General features: G+C 34.3%; 1 protein-coding gene and 1 long non-coding RNA gene across 3 annotated transcripts in view; one reads left to right on the forward strand and one right to left on the reverse strand.

Moving 5' to 3' along the window:
* LOC101899996 (muscle calcium channel subunit alpha-1) overlaps nucleotides 1–18,069 on the forward strand; it is a 1,479,766-nt gene that overhangs the window by 1,232,729 nt on the left and 228,968 nt on the right. The window lies entirely within an intron of this gene.
* LOC131803525 (uncharacterized) lies at nucleotides 8,171–9,047 on the reverse strand. The gene is made up of 3 exons (XR_009342635.1): nucleotides 8,735–9,047; nucleotides 8,521–8,670; nucleotides 8,171–8,465 (listed from the first exon to the last, which is right to left on the reverse strand). It is a non-coding gene; the product is annotated as an uncharacterized LOC131803525 (long non-coding RNA).

An 18,069-nucleotide genomic window follows, 5' to 3' on the forward strand; every position in this document is an offset into this window, starting at 1 on the left:
TTTTGATGATCTGCATAGAATCACATTCTTAGTCGATTTATGCATGTCCGTCTGTCCATGTATTTTTGTAAACAAAATACATTTCGCATTTATTGTCCTATCCAGATGAAATTTTGCACAAATCATTTGTTTTGCACAAGGACGAACTCTATTGAAAGTGGAGATAATCGGTCAAAATTTAGATATAGCTCCCATATATATCTTCGTCCGATTTGCTTTTTATTGTGCACCAAACGTGTAATATTAGTCCGAATAGTATGGATTTTTTCAAGTACGATCAGATTGAACCTGCCAAATTTGATCGAAATCGGTTCAGATATAGCTATAGCTCCCATATATAGTGTTCATCCGATTTGTTATTTTTGTCCTCCGCAGCCGTAATATGCACTCTGTAGCAACAATATTTGGGGAAATATATCAAATACAGCTCAGAAATATCTTTGCCAAATTATATCGAGATCAGTTCCGATTTGGATATAGCTCCCATATATATTTTTATCCGATTTAAATTTAATTGTGCACCAAATGGGCAATACAAGTACGAATTTAAAAGATACAAATGCTTCGGCATATTTAGTCCTTTGAACTTTAAATTATAATCATAGCGTGTATGATTGAATTCTCCCATAAAAGCTTTTAATTGTTGTGCGAAGCCCGACTTTAAGACTTTCTTTACTGGTTTTAGAATTCGAATTTGTTTTCTTTGAATGTTCATACGCCATACAACGGTATATTTTTCATTCATAATCTTCAGTCTTCCTGTCATAAAATTTTTCTACATGCGACAACAAACATTCAACATTTAAAGCAGAACAATAACCCAAGAAGCAAGAGGGATGCAAGGAGCACCAAAAAAAGAAACCTCCATATAAATTAGAATTTACAAAAAAAATTCGGTTTGTCACGTAGTTAAAGTTTAGTTTTTTATATTGACGTAATGTATGTCTTTTTGGTATAATGTATCACTTAAATTAAAGCTAAATAAGTTAATTTTTTTGCAAGTAAAAATATAGTTTTCTATTTGAAAGTTAATTTTAGTAGTTTACTTTCGCGCCCAACAGGACAAGAAAAACTCTTCATGTCATCATAAGTTCTTCGACCCGGATATAATTATTTCCGGTTAACATTTGGTTCAATAATGGGAAAAAAACCCTTGATGAATCGGATCCACATACTCCTTTACAAAATGCCGTCGGAAATAATGCAATTCGCCCCAAACAGTTGCATTGTGACAATAACAATTGGAAGTAAAATTATTCTTCCATTCATTTAAAGAAAACCAAAAATAAAGTAAAAATCTTGGACGGGGCACAGTTGCAGATGGATCATAGATCTGTTTTTGAAGAGGCTTATTTCAATATGAAGTCAAAAATTCTTGAGAAGATGTCGAATGTTAAATTAAATGGAACAGTCGCATCAATGAGCAGCAAACGAATTATGTTATCATCTGGGCACCAAACCAACGCGTCCAACTCTGCCTACATTCCAACGGCGAAAGTTTAGCGGAGAATACACTGACTGGACAGGTTTTTACAACATGTTCTGTCAATCAGTTCATCGTTCATGAACGTATAACATAAACAAATTAAAATGAAGTAAATTATATGAACACATGGGGATTCCATTGAATGTTTTCTTATTTTAATACAAATATCTTCCACATCAATGTTTTATTTGCCTAATAAAAAATATGAATCTGGAATTTTCCGAGTATGCAGTTTAGGAGTTTTTCGGCACAGATAGCTTGAAATTGTTTAGAAACGAGTGCGATAAAATGTAGTAACATGGAACAATGAAGACAAAGTAGGGAAAAACAAGTAAAAAAACATTAAGTTCGGCCAGGCCAAACTTTTAATACCCTCCACCTTAGGGTAAAAGAAACATTAGAAGAGATGTGGCAAAAACCATTAAAATGCCGAATATCGGGAGGTATCGTTATATGGGGGCTACACCAAAACGTGGACCTATAATTACAATGTTTCGCTACACAAACTAGGACCCATTATGACACACAAATACCAATTTTTAGACAAATCAGTGAAAAAGTGTGACAAAAACCAACAAAATACCAAATATCGGGATGTACCGTTATATGGGGGCTATATCCAATCATTTACCCATTCATGCAATGTTTCGCCACCGAAGCTGGAACCCATTATGACAAACAAATACCAATTTTCAGACAAATCCGTGAAAAAATGTGGCAAAAATCATCAAATTACCGAATATCGGGAGGTACCGTTATATGGGGGCTATACCAAAACGTGGACCTATAATTACAATGTTTCGCTACACAAACTAGGACCCATTATGACACACAAATACCAATTTTTAGACAAATCAGTGAAAAAGTGTGACAAAAACCAACAAAATACAGAATATCGGTATGTACCGTTATATGGGGGCTATACCAAATCATGGACCCATACATGCAATGTTTCGCCACCGGAGCTGGAAACCATTATGAACCACAAATACCAATTTTTAGACAAGTCCGTGAAAAAATGTGGCAAAAAAAACTAAAATACTGAATGTCGGGAGGTACCTTTATATGGGGGCTATACCACAACGTGGTTATGACCGTTATGACCTACAAATACCAATTTCCAGACAAATCCGTGAAAAATGTGGCATAAATCATCAAAATACCGAATATCGGGAGGTACCGTCATATGGGGACTATACCAGAACGTGGACCAATACCAACCTAGACACAATGCAAATAGCGCTGCTAAATTTTGGCGCTCTACGTCAAATAATGTGGGCTGTATCGTGATTTCAACAGACAGAGGGACAGACAGACAGACGGACGTTAAATCGACTTAGAATTTTATGCTGATTATGAATATATATACTTTATGGGGTCTAAGACGAATATTTAAGGATGTTACAAACGGAACGACAAAGTGAGTATACCCTCCTTTCCAAGGTGAAGGGTATAACAATCACCTGAATTCAATTTGTTCTTTTAGTAATCCTGTAATATCAAAATATATAGTTTTTATATATGTAAGTATTGTTTTAAATAATAAAATGGTTTAAAATCTGTTGAAATTTAGATTCATTTTGCAGCTTTCGAAAAAAACATGCGTTTGATTTTTTGGATGAAAAGAATTGCCAAGAGACCCTGATGCAATGGCCATTGAAACTTTATAACAGTTTCGTTTAGCATACATATATAAGACTGAAGTATATAAATTAAATTAATGTCAAACGAATTAAAAATATAAGAATTATTTTGTATTTCATAAATATTAAAAAAAAACACATCCATAATATTCAACATTTACGTTTATCACTATGCTTTATTATTTCATATATATTTGTAATTAAAATACTATATTCATTCACAATCAAAATATCTGACTCTGAACGTCGGACTATCTTTAACCAAGGGAAAGTCAATTGTCAAGAATGCAGAGAATATACGCCGCTTCAGAGAACCACCAGACAATTCCGATGCTCAGATAGCACAAAAGCGTTTCCGGAACATTATGAAAGCTGCAGCTGTTCGAATGCCGGAAATAAGAACAAATTTCCTAGCGGAGACAACGGGATTAGCAAATGAGAGAGGTTACCCTGGGCGTACAAGCAATAATAATGCCAGTGGCTAGAACATCTGAAGCATTGCATCATCAGTACCGGATGGAGTAAATCGTGAGCAACTGTTTAGTTGCTCTCGAACCCTTACAAAATTATGATCGGACATATGTCGCATTTACCGGCGTTGTAACATATCCGATGAGGTGTGCGTTAAAGCGCTGCAAATTCGAAACGTTTCTCTAATTATGCAATGATTTTCTCTCCATATTATGCTTTGTTTGATAGCACGCATAACTGTACTTGACATTCAAACAATCGCTCGATGTCTCGTCATGTCGGTCTGACTCAAAACCGTTGTTGAATAGTGTGTCATACAAATGTGCTTTTTTCAAAAAATAGCAACAACATGATACAAATATCAATGAAAACGGGCATTCACATAATGAGGAGGGAAACCAACGCTACATTTTAGTAATAGAAAATTATTAATTATTGAGAAGAACTATAAAATTTAGCTCTCTGTCAGAACTGCAAGAATGTACAAGATATTATCAACAAAAGTTCGTAAAGTAGTAGATTCTTCCAGGTTCTGGAACAGAGCATTTGCGAACATATAACTCTAGTATAAATAAAAAAGTTAAAAAGCAGTAAGTTTGGCCGGGCCGAACTTTGAATACCCTCCACCATTTGCAGTGAATTTGGAAATTTCCAAAAAATAAAATCCCTAAAAAATTCTGTCAAAACTTTAAAAATCCGAAATATAGCCGTTATATTGGGGTCTATAAGACGTGGACCTACAGAGGCATTATTTGTTATAAGCTATTACCATATTCAAAATCGAAACTTGAAACAAACGGTGAATAATGTAGCTAAAATCTTCAAAATATCGTATATAGGGAGGTTCCGTTACATCGGAGCTGTGCGGAGACCTGGAACAGCATAGACAATTTTCTGTCACAGGCTATAACAACCATTACGAACTCCAAATACGACATCTCAAACAATTTCGGTGGGTATTGTACCTAAAATCGTCAAAATACCGAATATAGGGAGGTACTGATGTATGGGGCCTATACGAAGACCTGGACCTACATATACAATTTTCTGTCACAGACTGTATAATCCATTACGAACCCTAATTACGTAATTTGAAACTATTCTAAAATCATCAAAATACCGAATATAGGGAGGTACCGTTATATGGGGGCTATACGAAGACGTGAACCTTTACAGACAATTTTCTGTCATAGGGTGTAATATCCATTTCGAACCTCAAATGCCAAATTTGGAACAATTCCGGAGAAACATTTTGCTAAAATCATAAAAATACCGAATATCTGGAGTTACCGTTATTTGGGAGCTATATGAAAACGTGGACCTTCATGGCCCATTTACAAACTTAACTTGCCTACTGGCAAAATTAACATGTGTGCAAAAGAAAGCGTGTTTACAATAGACAGACGGACTTGAATAAATCGTCTTAGAATTTTACGGTGATCAAGAATACACCCAGGGAAAAAACAACTTAAATTCAAGAAAAACGATGTTAAATCAAGATGAAACGTTAATGAAAGTCTAGTAGCGTAGGAAATTCTTATTCCAACATTGAACCACGTTGAATAAAAAATGCAAAATTTTATATGGAAACAACTTAGAATTAACATTGTTCGGAGTAGAACTAATATTGAATCCACGTTGTTGATTTAAATTTGAATTCTTCTTGAATCAATATGAAAATGTTATTAATTTAAGGTAGTTCATTATATAATTAACATTGGAACAATGTTAAATTAAGAATGAAACAATTTTACAATAAGATTTTTCTACTTTGATTTTATATTGAATCGTTATGAAATTGCATATTCACACTAGGTGCAAAAAGTTACTTACCATATTTTAGATAAATGTAATAAACGAACACAATAAATGTAAATTTAATCCAGTATTAATATATTTATTTCAAAAAATTCTCACATATATTGATATAATTCTACATACATATGTACATAAATAGATACACTTAAGATACATATTTTTGTCTAACGTATGTTTTACCATTACAAAGTGGATATATATGAAGGGGTGAAGAATTCAAATCTGAAAATAATTGTATTTCTAAAGAATCAATTGAAGATCCAACTTCGTAAGCTTAGAAATGATGACAAAATTGGTTTACAGCAATAGGCTGGCACAAAACGTATGCAATACCCCTTTGATACAAAAACACATATAATTGAAATATAATACTGTGAATTTTAAAAGACAAGTAATAATTTATTTGGTATTTTGTACCCTTATAAGTAAGTTCATAGCAAAACTGAATTTTTGTCAGGTCGAGGCCCTCTGTTTTAGTTATTCTAGACAAATAGTGTTCCTTCGTAAGATCAGAAAATGTTAATGATTCTAAGCATAAGAAATGTTCTCCATTTTCATTATCTAGCAAAAATTTTGAGAATTTTATTCCCGATTTCATGGCCAAAGAATAAGTCGGATTTATTCTTGAATTTGTGTTTATTTTAATAAATATAAGCTTCTCTATGTTTTGCTTCCAATCGCATTGACCAAACATATTTCAAGGGACCAGCTTTTTTGATTGCAGAGGCATAATGAACAAGGAAATGATGTTTTGGTTTCAGTGCACCGTAGAGTTTTATGTAATTCGAATGGTGTGTATCAATTAAATGTTGAAGAAAAACAATGTCTTCTTCTGAATAAGATGGCCTTAAAATAAAGTCAATAATTTGCAATAAGTCTTTAAGTACTTCCCAATGACAATTTCCAAAAGGGATCAAATCTCCAATCATGAGCGGCAAGAAATTGACGAAACATTGTGTCTCACTTGCCGTCATTTTTAAATTAAATGATTTCAATCTTTCAATATCCAAAGCCAATGAACTATTGCCCATTTCAGTTTCACCGAATGGGAACAATTGCTTTCTACTGTTTACTTGGCATAACGTTATTACGTTATCATTAATAAGGCCCAACAATATGTTGCAGAGATCATAGGAACAAACTCCTTCAAAAACGTCATGCATAATATCAAAAGAATAGTTTTCGGTGACATGAAAATTGTTCAGTTCATTAAAAATGCAATTTGTTTTGATTCCAGTTTCATGGATAGTATCTTTGAGAAGATCTTCGTTATATGTACTTTTATCTCGCAAAAAAAAAAAAAAAAAAAAAACAGTCATACTGCCTCGTATCATTTTTCATTTCATCTTTTATTCTTTTGCAAACGCGGCAATATCTTTTAGCATTAAAAGACTGAACATATCCAAATATTCCGTTGACGGCTAAGTTGTCTCCTACTATTAGTCCTAGGATAAAACGTACTTTACGACTTGTATTATTAACAATAATATTTATACCTTTTTTAAGTACCTTTAAATCTTCTACGAGGTGATGAAATGCTCTGTCATTTCCACTAATCTTTAAATCATTGCTGCATATAAATGCTCCATGGAAAATAAAATTGATCTTCGACAACAAATATTGAGGGATAGTAGGAAAACTAAAATAACAACCACATATTGAATAAGTATGACTACCCAGCAGGTTATTAATTTGAAAATCGTCAAAATAAAGTATATACGGAATTATAATTTCTGAATCAATATGTTTAATTATTGATTTAAATATTTCGCCACATGCAAAATTTTGCAACAACGTTCCTTCAGAAAGCTGTTTAGTATTTTTCAAAGTTGATTCTAAGAGATTCGGTATTTCAAATATCCTCTTAAATTTAAAGCACAGCGGCATAATGATTATGTAATTAGAAGCCGAAGCTTTTTTTTTTTTTTTTTTGAGCTATAGATGTTTTTATAGTTATTGATTTGGGATCCTCATACAAATTTAGACCTTTAAGTATTTTAATAAGCCTGTGCTCAGACCTAATCTCATGGAATGGATTTTAACAAAATTGCAACAAGGTACTTATGTCATCTCGAGCTTCAAACAAATCATGATTATTTAAAACAGATTCTATGGAGAAAGATAACTCCGAAAGTAAAGAAACTATCATGTTTTGAACTTCAATTACACATTTTCTTGGCATAGAATTTTTGTCATAAAGGGTTAAATTTAACGCTTTATTTTTTAAACAGTTGATATTGTTCGGTATGAAATCTAGTCTTATTGGCCTTTCTGAGTTATTGATCTCTGATATCTGATCTGTAGACATTGGGAACGGTAAGTCTTGCTCTAAATTTGAAGTTGAAAGGTTATCATCGGATGAAGAAACTTTCAGGGAATATTGTGTATCTACTTTAACTGATTCTTTGTGTACTTTTTCTAGATGAATTCGAAAAGTTGTGAAATTAGAAAATATTTGATTGCATTTATTTTGTTTGCATTGTACTTTAATTAATTTCGAAATTAAATGGTATGTCTTCAAATGTTGGATTAAAGCACTTGTCTCTTTAAATTGTCGGTGGCACTTAAAACAAATATACATTTTAAATTATATGTTATGAATGAAATTAGTTAAAGATGCTTAACTTGTCGATTTCAGGTCAAAATCAGTATGGATATTATAGAAATATTGCTGGATGAAAATCCACGTTAAAGCAGATGCTAGAGGACACTTCATGAAATAATTTAAAGCAAGTATCTAAGCTTTCAAGAAATGTTGGAAACTTATACAACGTTTTGTCAAAGTATATATAAAACCCTTTTACCTCTCCATCAGAATGTCCTTCTAATAGCAAGAATGGCTGCACAGATAGTCCAGCAGAGTTGTATTTTGCTATAAGCTCTTCAATTGTGTTCTCGTAATCGTTGATGCATAATAAACGTACTGCGAAACTTTCCTGAGCATCTGCAATAGTAGGTTTTCTGCAACATTTGCCGGAACTATTTTTGGATCATGCTGGACAAGGCAATACTCCGTTTAGCAAAGATGCAATGATAAAATCAAGCATCTGAAATGATAAATGTATTTTTAAATGTGCTACATTTGCTGTTAATAATAATTACCCTTATTTTGCGTGAATTTAGCAATACCGAAAAGTTCCTTGCAATAGTCGTTGCGCAGTTCAGTTGCGTAAAATTTTTGTATTTTTTCCTTAAAATTGTCCCATTTAGAATACAGCATATGTTCTTTTTTTGGATATAGTTTGTTAAAATCTTGCTTAATGTAATAATAAAATACACGTTACCGCTGGGAATTGAATAACAAAAACTAACTTACCAAGTCTGGGCTTCTGGCATCAGTATATATAGGCCAAGCTTTTAAAAAGTCATTACTGTTTAGCGTCTTCAGCTCTTTGCGCCGTAAACTGAATGTTTTTGCCACTTCTCCTTAACATCACACCAATTCGACGTATCTCGGCTTAGCGATGCTTTAAGTGCTGAATCATATATTTCACAAAATTCTTCTTGTATATTTTGTGATGACTCTTTAGTAACCTCTGCGGGAGTATTAAAAGGAGTGCCCTCAGTTTTTCTTTTCTTTACTCTTGTATTGACATATTTTGAATAAAGCTTTCCGGAGGAGTTCTTTTTTCCCTTTCGCGGTATAAAGTAATAATCCTAAAATAGATATATGTGCATTTATATCTGTTTTAAGTTTATGCATATATATGTTGCTATCTTACCTGAGTAAGCTCTTCCTTAGGAAATAGTTTACAAATCTCCGTTACAATAGAAGCAAAGTCATGAGGTCTAAGATGTATATTGTTTATGATAGTTTCTTCAACAATTATGTTGATCAGTTCATCCCGATTAGAATTGTGGAAACTTTTTTTTGTAGCATAAACTTCCAGTAACGACCTTCCCTTCGATGTTTCTTTCAATAAAGTCGCCAAGTCCTAAATAACAAAAAAAAAAAAAACACATCAGTAACATAGATTTTATTTTACTTACTTTTTGGAGACAGCCATTCGAACGTGGTACTTCAGCTACAGGGGATGCCACTGAGGATGTGCTACTGCTGTTTTGAACCCATTTTCGGATTTCAGACTTCAGCGAGTCTGTGTCATCATCTATTCTGAACTGAACATATTTAAATAATAAAAATTTGTCTACTTTTTGAAAAGTTTCTTAAGTATATTGAAAAAGAAAAACCTACAATTTCTTTTCTCCATGCAAAGACTTTGCTCCGGAATTTTGCACGGGCTCCTATTGCTGGAATAGCCTCCTTTATATCATCCCTGTCTAAGTACTGCAAGCTATCAAAGGTAACCTTGGCAGCTTCCAATGAATATTAAAACTTGAGTATGTACGATCATACAAATCGAACTTACCTTTTAAATAAGGGAAAACTTCTGACAATCCGGCCTCTTCCAGCCACCCGACCAATTTGTTGGTGTCTTCATCTTCCAATGTTTTTGCAGAATTTGTTTGGTCGCATACGGTTTTCTCCACAAAACCTGCAGCGGTTTCAGTACTTATGCTTTGCACATCCACATTTTGCGAGACGACCATGTTTTCAGACATTTATGTCTCATTATTTGTAGTTTCATTATCAACAATGGTCACAATGTCTCCACTTTCTGTGTACAATACAATCTTAATTTAATGTTGTTCAACTTAAATTTCAACTTAAAAGAACATTTTTCAACTTTAAATCAATGTTGTTGCATTATAATTCTGGAAATAAGTTGAAACAATATTATTTTAAAATTGAACATCATTAATTTAATGTATTTCAATGTAATTTCTCTGTTATATTGAACATTATTGATTTAAGATTGCTCGATCTTATTTTTAAGTTGCAACTTTTCCCTGAGTGTATATATAATTTGTTTGGTCTAAGATCATTATTTCGATGAGTTACAAACGGAATGACATAATGAATATACCCTCCATAGTATGGTGAGGGATGCCTTTTTACTTGTTTTATTTCTATTTTAAATGTGTTTATTGTTTTACAATAGCCACTCACACACAAAATCTGCTCTACCGTCGGAGTAACACACACACTTAATTTAAGCGAACGCACACAAAAGACACAATTATGCCAATGACCTGGTTCGCTGTCATCGTTGACATATTGGATTTTTTTTTTTTTTTTTTTTTGAGAACACCATGCAAATGGTCGAGTTGCTCATCCCACGATCGAATCTTTGACAGTGACATACCCCGCTAGCAATAAAAATTCCATTTAACTCAATTTCGCCAGTCCTGTACTAGATATAAGCCGGACTAGTACCAAATGTGTCCCCAAGTAATGCGAAGGGAACCAATTGACACCTTTTTGTCCCCAAGTAATGCAAAGAAGCGACAGTTGTGCATAAATAAAAACCACCACGAAAAACCCAAACGAACATTTGAATGAGATCGCTACGAACAAGAACCACTTTGAATAGTTTTTTGTTTATATTACCAATAAAAAAACAATGCACAATGCAATGCAAAGGGAATATCGAAATCTTTAAAAATATTATCGGTTCAATATTACTACGAGTATAATATTGACGGAAACCATGGAAAAATGTTTGAAGTCCCTAAGTTATATATAAAGCGTTATTTTAGAAAAGGTGTATATATAATTTTTTTTCATACATTAAACATTATTTTTTGATTCAATACCAGTTACAGAATATTCGGACACCCCTGAAACACAACTGCGAAAAGCAATACAAGTGATTTTATGAATATTGAATTTAATTTATTTTTGTTCAAGTTTTATAGAGTAAGGTATATTTGTATATATTTGTGATTTTATGAATATTGAATTTAATTTATTTTTGTTCAAGTTTTATAGAGTAAGGTATATTTGTATTCATTTTTTTCAAATAAAAAAATGAATCAAAACTAAAAATGAGCATTTAACTAACAATAATTGGTACTGAACTAGTTCGTAGGAAACCATGTCTGTTTATACTAGATAGGGGATAGTCAAATGGCACTAGTACATAACGGTATACATAGAACTAGATAAAAGGTAGTCTGCTGACACTAATATGTGGCTGTGTATTTTAAAATAGGTAAGGGTTAGTCTTTTGTCACTGGTATATGACTGTAAACCTGGAACTAGTAAAGTACAATCTGCAAGTAATGCAAAGGAAGCCAATTGGTTACGTCGTATGACATCCCCATTTTAAAGTTTAAAGTTGTTTGCACTGTGAGGGGTCTTAAAGAGAACTAGTTACTGTAACTCTGAGAATCGACGAGTTTCCGATGCCGAAGTATTTCGTGTTGCTAGCGGGACATGAATCGAAATTTGGGTTGTTGTTGGGTGTCAATGCCGATCAAATACTTATCACATGATCGAAATAACACACTTCGTACAATTCGTCTTCTGCTACCATTTAGTGCGCGTGTTATTTCAACATGAAATTTATAGAGCACCCCGAGAGTAACAGGGCTAAATGAAGAATACTACGTCGTGTAATATGCCTCCCAGCCGAGGAAGTACTTTGAATGGTGTTACATAAGTCAACAGAAGAGCGAAGTCATCCAAAGGGTTTGGTACTGACGGATTCTTTATGGTAATGTTGCAGCAACTGGATGAACCAGGAATTGAGTATTAACCTGTCGTTAGAAAACCTAATAGTACCCGATGTCTGGAAATTGGGGAGGGCGGTCCCGCTACTGAAGCCAGGTAAAGATGCCAACAAAAGGGATTCATATAGGCGGATATCACTATCACGCCGGTAGCAAAGAAGCTTTAGGCATTGAGGAAACAGGGAGTTCCCCAAAGTGGGGTGATATCTTCGGAACTGTCAAATCTTTACATTTTGAAATTCCACGCCACCAACGGAAGGAAATATCATTATGTTCCAGAGAGAGATATAAGACAGAGAGATATAAGACAGATCCTGGCAGGACTGAATGGTGTTCACTCTGACGCGGTCTCAGAAATCATGGAAGGGTATATGGTGAATACCGTACTTGGAGACCATCACCTCCGATCGCAGTTGAAGAGCGATTCGTAGTTCGCAGGAGGTACTGTTTCCTAACACAGAAAATTGGTCATACAAATTCACGTCTACGTCACCCAGCAATATTCTGTCTGATGAGGGCAAGAGCTTTATCTTGTCCTGCTGGGTGCAAAAATAAACGACTGAAATTAACTTTCAAAAAAATAAATTTATTTTTCTTTAACAAAAAATGAATTTCAGAAACTTTATAGTTCCAACTTAAGTGATAGTCAATATCAAGAAATGAAATTCGTCTACGTGACAAATCAATATTTTTGTAAGCGGTATTTTTTTTTCTCTCCGTTGCTTCATGCAACCAATCAGGTCGTGGGTTTTTGTTCAGCTTTAAATGTTGAATGTTTGCTGTTGGATGTTCTATGGTTTGTTAGTATGTTGGTTTGGAGGCAATGAAAATATCCTGCAAGAAATTTTAACTTGGACTTAAAAATCTCGCCCCTTTAAAGCCTTGCTTTCAACATCGTTTTCTATAGAGAGTTTGTAAAGTCTTGTTATGGATCGTTCAAACTCGCAGATGTTCGCACTCTTACCACTTGAACATGCACATCGTCGCCCGGGTTCGTTGAGACTGTCCGACCCATGGGCCATTGTATTGGAGCTGTAGAACTTTCTTCAACAAAAACGGGATCATTACTTGAAGGTTTGGTTGAACGCCAGTCCATTTTGGCTTTTGTTGAATAACTTCAAATATGCCAATACATCTTTTGAATACAGCGTATCATTTGAAATCATTTGAAAGAGGACGAAATTACACCAGCCTTGGTGGGTTCCACTACAGTTGTCATTGGCCGTTGAAGAAGTACGCTGGTACAAGTGGTAGAAAATCGAATGTTAAAATGTGTATTCCAACTGCTCTGTTTATATGGTACTTTGCTTTCTTCACCGCATTTTCAATCCCTTATGGTAAATATTTGTTTATGTAAGTTGGAAATATGAACCGTTTGTTATCATATCTCAACTTTAGTATGTTTAGGGCCTCTTCATGATTCTGTGGTGTCATATTGGGGGCCTGAATTAACGTAAGTGCTGGAATTTCGTTAGCGATGGGAGATCAGAAAAGTCATGAACTGATTGACAGATTGTAAAAACCTGTCCAGTCAGTGTCCGATAAACTTGGACAGTTGGATTGTAGGCAGAGTTTGACGCATTGATTGGTGTCCAGATGATAAAATAGTTCGTTTTCTGCGCATTGATGGGACTGTTCCATTCGACATCTTCTCAAGAATTTTTGACTTTATGTTGAAATAAGCCTTTTCAAAAACAGATCTATGATCCATTTGTAACTGTGACTCGTCCAAGATTTCTACTTGATTTTTGGATATCTTTAAATAAATTGATGTATAATTTTACTTCCAATTGTTATTATCACCATGCAACTGTTTGGGCGAATTGCATTATTTCTGAAGGAATATTGTAAAGGAGTATGTGGATCCGATTCATCAAGAGTTCTTTTCCATTATTGAACCAAATGTTAAACGGGATTTATTATATCCGGCTCGAAGGACTTATGATGAGATGAAGAGTTCTTCTTGTCCTTTTGGGTGCGAAAGTAAATTACTAAAATTAACTTTCAAATAAAAAGAACTGTATTTTTACTTGCAAAAAAATAATTTGTTTTGCTTTTATTTAAGTGATAGATTGTAACAAAAAGACTGACATTACGTCAATATCAAAAAATAAAATTTAACTAAGTGACAGACCAATAGCTCAATCAATATATGTTATCTTAATCAATTACCCGGAAGAATGTGGCTAAAATCATCAGAATACAATATATTGGGAAGTAATGAAAAATGGGGCTATAAGAAAACGTACAACTACAGGCCAGGTCTTCGCACAGCTCCGATAAAACGGTACAAACAATGCCTGTGTGGGTCCACGTCGTATAGACACCAACATAACGCCTATATTCGGTATTTTTTAAATTTTAACAGAATTTTTTAAAGATTTTATTTCCACATTCGTTCCAAATGGTGGAGGGTATGTATCTTAATCAATATATGTTATCTTAATCAATTCCCCTAAAGAATGTGGCTAAAATCATCAGAATACAATATATTGGGAAGTAATGAAAAATGGGGCTATAAGAAAACGTAGAACTACAGGCCAGGTCTTCGCACAGCTCCGATAAAACGGTACCTCCCTATTAACGATATTTTGATGATTTTAGCTACATTATTCACCGTTTATTTCAAGTTCCGAATTTGAATTTGGTAATGACTTATGACAAACAATGCCTGTGTGGGTCCACGTCGTATAGACACCAACATAACGCCTATATTCGGTATTCTTAAAATTTTAACATAATATTTTAAGGATTTTATTTCCAAAATCGTTCCAAATGGTGGAGGGTATTCAAAGTTCGGCCCGGCCGAACTTACTGCTTTTTAAACTTGTTTTCATTAAAGTCGAATTACGTTTGTAATGAATTCTATGCCAGAAAACTTATGGAATAGGTCCATTAATTCTTAGAGCCGGATGCCTGTACCATAAACTTTAGGGGGTCTTGAAGACTAGGTACGAAGTTAGTAAATAACCACCAATTTCATTCCGTCAGTCTGTCAGTCCGTCTGTCTGTTGTACACACGCTATCTTTCGAACGAATTGAGATAGAAGGCTAAAATTTTGCACACATGTTAATTTTGCCAGTAGGCAAGTTAAGTTTGGAAATGGGCCATGTAGGTCCACGTTTTCATGTAGCCCCCATATAACGGTAACTCCCTATATTCGTTTTTATGATTTTAGCAACATTGTTCTCCGGAATTGTTTTCAATTTCGCATTTGAAGTTCGAAATGGATACTACAGCCTGAGGCAGAAAATTGTCTGTGCAAGTCCACGTCTTCGTATAGTCCCCATATAATGGTACCTCCCTTTATTCGGTATTGTCATGATTTTAGCGACATTGTTCTCCGGAATTTTTTAAAATTTGGTATATTTGGTGGTCCCCATATAACGTGGTGGTGGTCCCCATATAATGATTTTAGCGTCATTATTCATCGGAATTTTTAAATTACGCATTTAAAGTTCGTAATGGAATCTACAGTCTATGACAGAAAATTGTGTATGCAGGTGCAGGTCTTCGTATAGGCCCCATATACCAGTACCTCCCAAAATTCGGTATTTTGACGAGTTAGGTGCAATACTCACCGAAATTGTTTGAAATGTCGTATTTGCAGTTCGTAATGGATGCTACAGCCTATGACAGAAAATTGTCTATGCTGGTCCAGGTCTTCGCACAGCTCCGATAAAACGGTACCTCCCTATAAACGATATTTTGATGATTTTAGCTACATTATTCACCGCTTATTTCAAGTTCCGAATTTGAATTTTGTAATGACTTATGACAAACAATGCCTGTGTGGGTCCAGGTCGTATAGACACCAACATAACGCCTATATTCGGTATTTTTAAAATTTTACCAGAATTTTTTAAGGATTTTATTTCCAAATTCGTTCCAAATGGTGGAGGGTATTCGGCCAGGCCGAACTTACTGCTTTTTAAACTTGTTTTCATTAAAATCGATTTACGTTTGTAATGAGTTCTATGTCAGAAAACTTATGGAATAGGTCCATTAATTCATAAAGCCGGATGCATGTACCATAAACTTTAGGGGGTATTGAAGACTAGGTACGAAGTTAGTAAATAACCACCGATTTCATTTGCAAAAATTGGATTGTACGCTATCCGATACTTTTATTTCTAAAGATTTTCTAAGCTTTTTGTGGAGTGTATTAAAACTTCGGCTCGGCTGGACTTAATGAATTTTTGTTTATCTCTTTACTTTTACATCCGTTTATAACCCCTCTTAATGTCTATTGTAAACCACACTATGTGTATATAAGTTATACGCGCGTAACCCAAATAATCTTCAACCGCGATCGCTATATTTCTAAACAAGTAAAAAAGCAGTAAGATCGGCCGGGCCGAACTTTGAATACCCTCCACCATTTTGAACGAATTAGATAATTTAAAAAAAAGAATCTGTTAAAATCTTTAAAATACCTAATATCGGAAGGTGCCGATATATGAGGGAATATACGATATTGTGGACCTATATAGACCGATCTATGTCTGGGGGTAAAGTACTCACATGGAACTCCTTGTGTGTATTTTCAGATAATTCCATTGGAAAATGTGTCTAAAATCATCAAAATCCCGAATATCGGGGGTACCGTTATATGGGGGCTGTATGATATCGTGAACCTATATAGACAATTCTTTTTCAGAGGGTGAAATACTTATAAGGGACTCCTTGTGTGGAATTTCAGACAATTCCGTTGAAAAATGTCGGTAAAATCATCAAAATACCGAATATCGGGGGTACCGTTATATGGGGGCTATAAAGACAATTCTCTTTCGAGGTATAAAGTATCCACAAGGAACTCCTTGTGTGGATTTTCAGACAATTTCGTTGAAAAATGTCGGTAAAATCATCAAAATATCGAATATCGGGGGGTACCGTTATATGGGGGCCATAAAGACAATACTCTTTCGAGGTATAAAGTACCCACAAGGAACTCCTTGTGTGGATTTTCAGACAATTTCGTTGAAAAATGTCGGTAAAATCATCAAAATACCGAATATTGGGGGGTACCGTTATATGGGGGCTATACGATATCGTAGGCCGATATAGCCCACCTTCGAACTTGACCTGCCTGCAGACAAAAGAGAGATCTGTGCAAAATTTTAGCTTCCTTAGTTCGTTTAGACTGTAGCGTGATTACAACAGACGGACGGACAGGGCTTAATCGTCTTAGAATTTTACGCTGATCAATAATATATAAAATGATAATTTCGATGAGTTACAAACGGAATGAGGAACTTAATATACCCTCCATACAATGTATGGTGGAGGGTATAAAAATGGTATTTGAGATAGTCTTGTTACTTGAGGTTCATTTAATTCTCCAAGTAATAAATTTATAGGTGGAAAAGTAACAGGATCGTCATTGTGTTTTATTTTAGTCTTTCTAATTAACTTTACAATGTAGATTGGCATTGACAATCCCAAACTTACTGCTGAGCTCAATTTATCTCTTTTGTCCAAATTTGTCAATTTTGTGGAGAAACCCCTAAATTTCATTCAAGTCAAAAGTTTATTTGACATAATTAGACACCAGTACAGAGCTGTATTTTCCAAGTTTCCTTGAAGTTGATCAACCTTCTTCTTATTGAACCTTGCTCTGTAGTACATTATGGATTTTTTATTCAATAATATCAAAATCGGCATGATCGGGATTTACTGCAATCCACTTTCATGTAGATCATATGAAATCCATTGGACGTTTGCTGCTGCGTGGCTTTAATCGATATAAATGGCTCTGGATCTTGATAATATCGTAGGATATTATAGGATGTAAGGGATGGGATTGTTAATATTTTGCTGTTAATTGAGCCTACTACTTTTTGGAAATTATTCAGTACAATCCTGGGTTCTAAGTTTTTTATTGGGGTAATCTTAAGTTTTGACTTCGGCTAAAACTAAATGGATCAAGAACCTGTAAGACTAAATTCGATTTTTAGTTCCTTATATTGTTCTCATAGACGATTTTGCGGATTTAGTAAGTATTGTGGTATCGTTGTTTTCATTTCAATTTTTTCAGGACAGTTTTTACTTATCTTCGTGCTTAGATGTTTGTT

This window comes from Musca domestica, unplaced genomic scaffold, assembly GCF_030504385.1.
Source record: "Musca domestica strain aabys unplaced genomic scaffold, Musca_domestica.polishedcontigs.V.1.1 30, whole genome shotgun sequence".
In the NCBI taxonomy this organism is placed as follows: Eukaryota; Metazoa; Arthropoda; class Insecta; order Diptera; family Muscidae; genus Musca; species Musca domestica.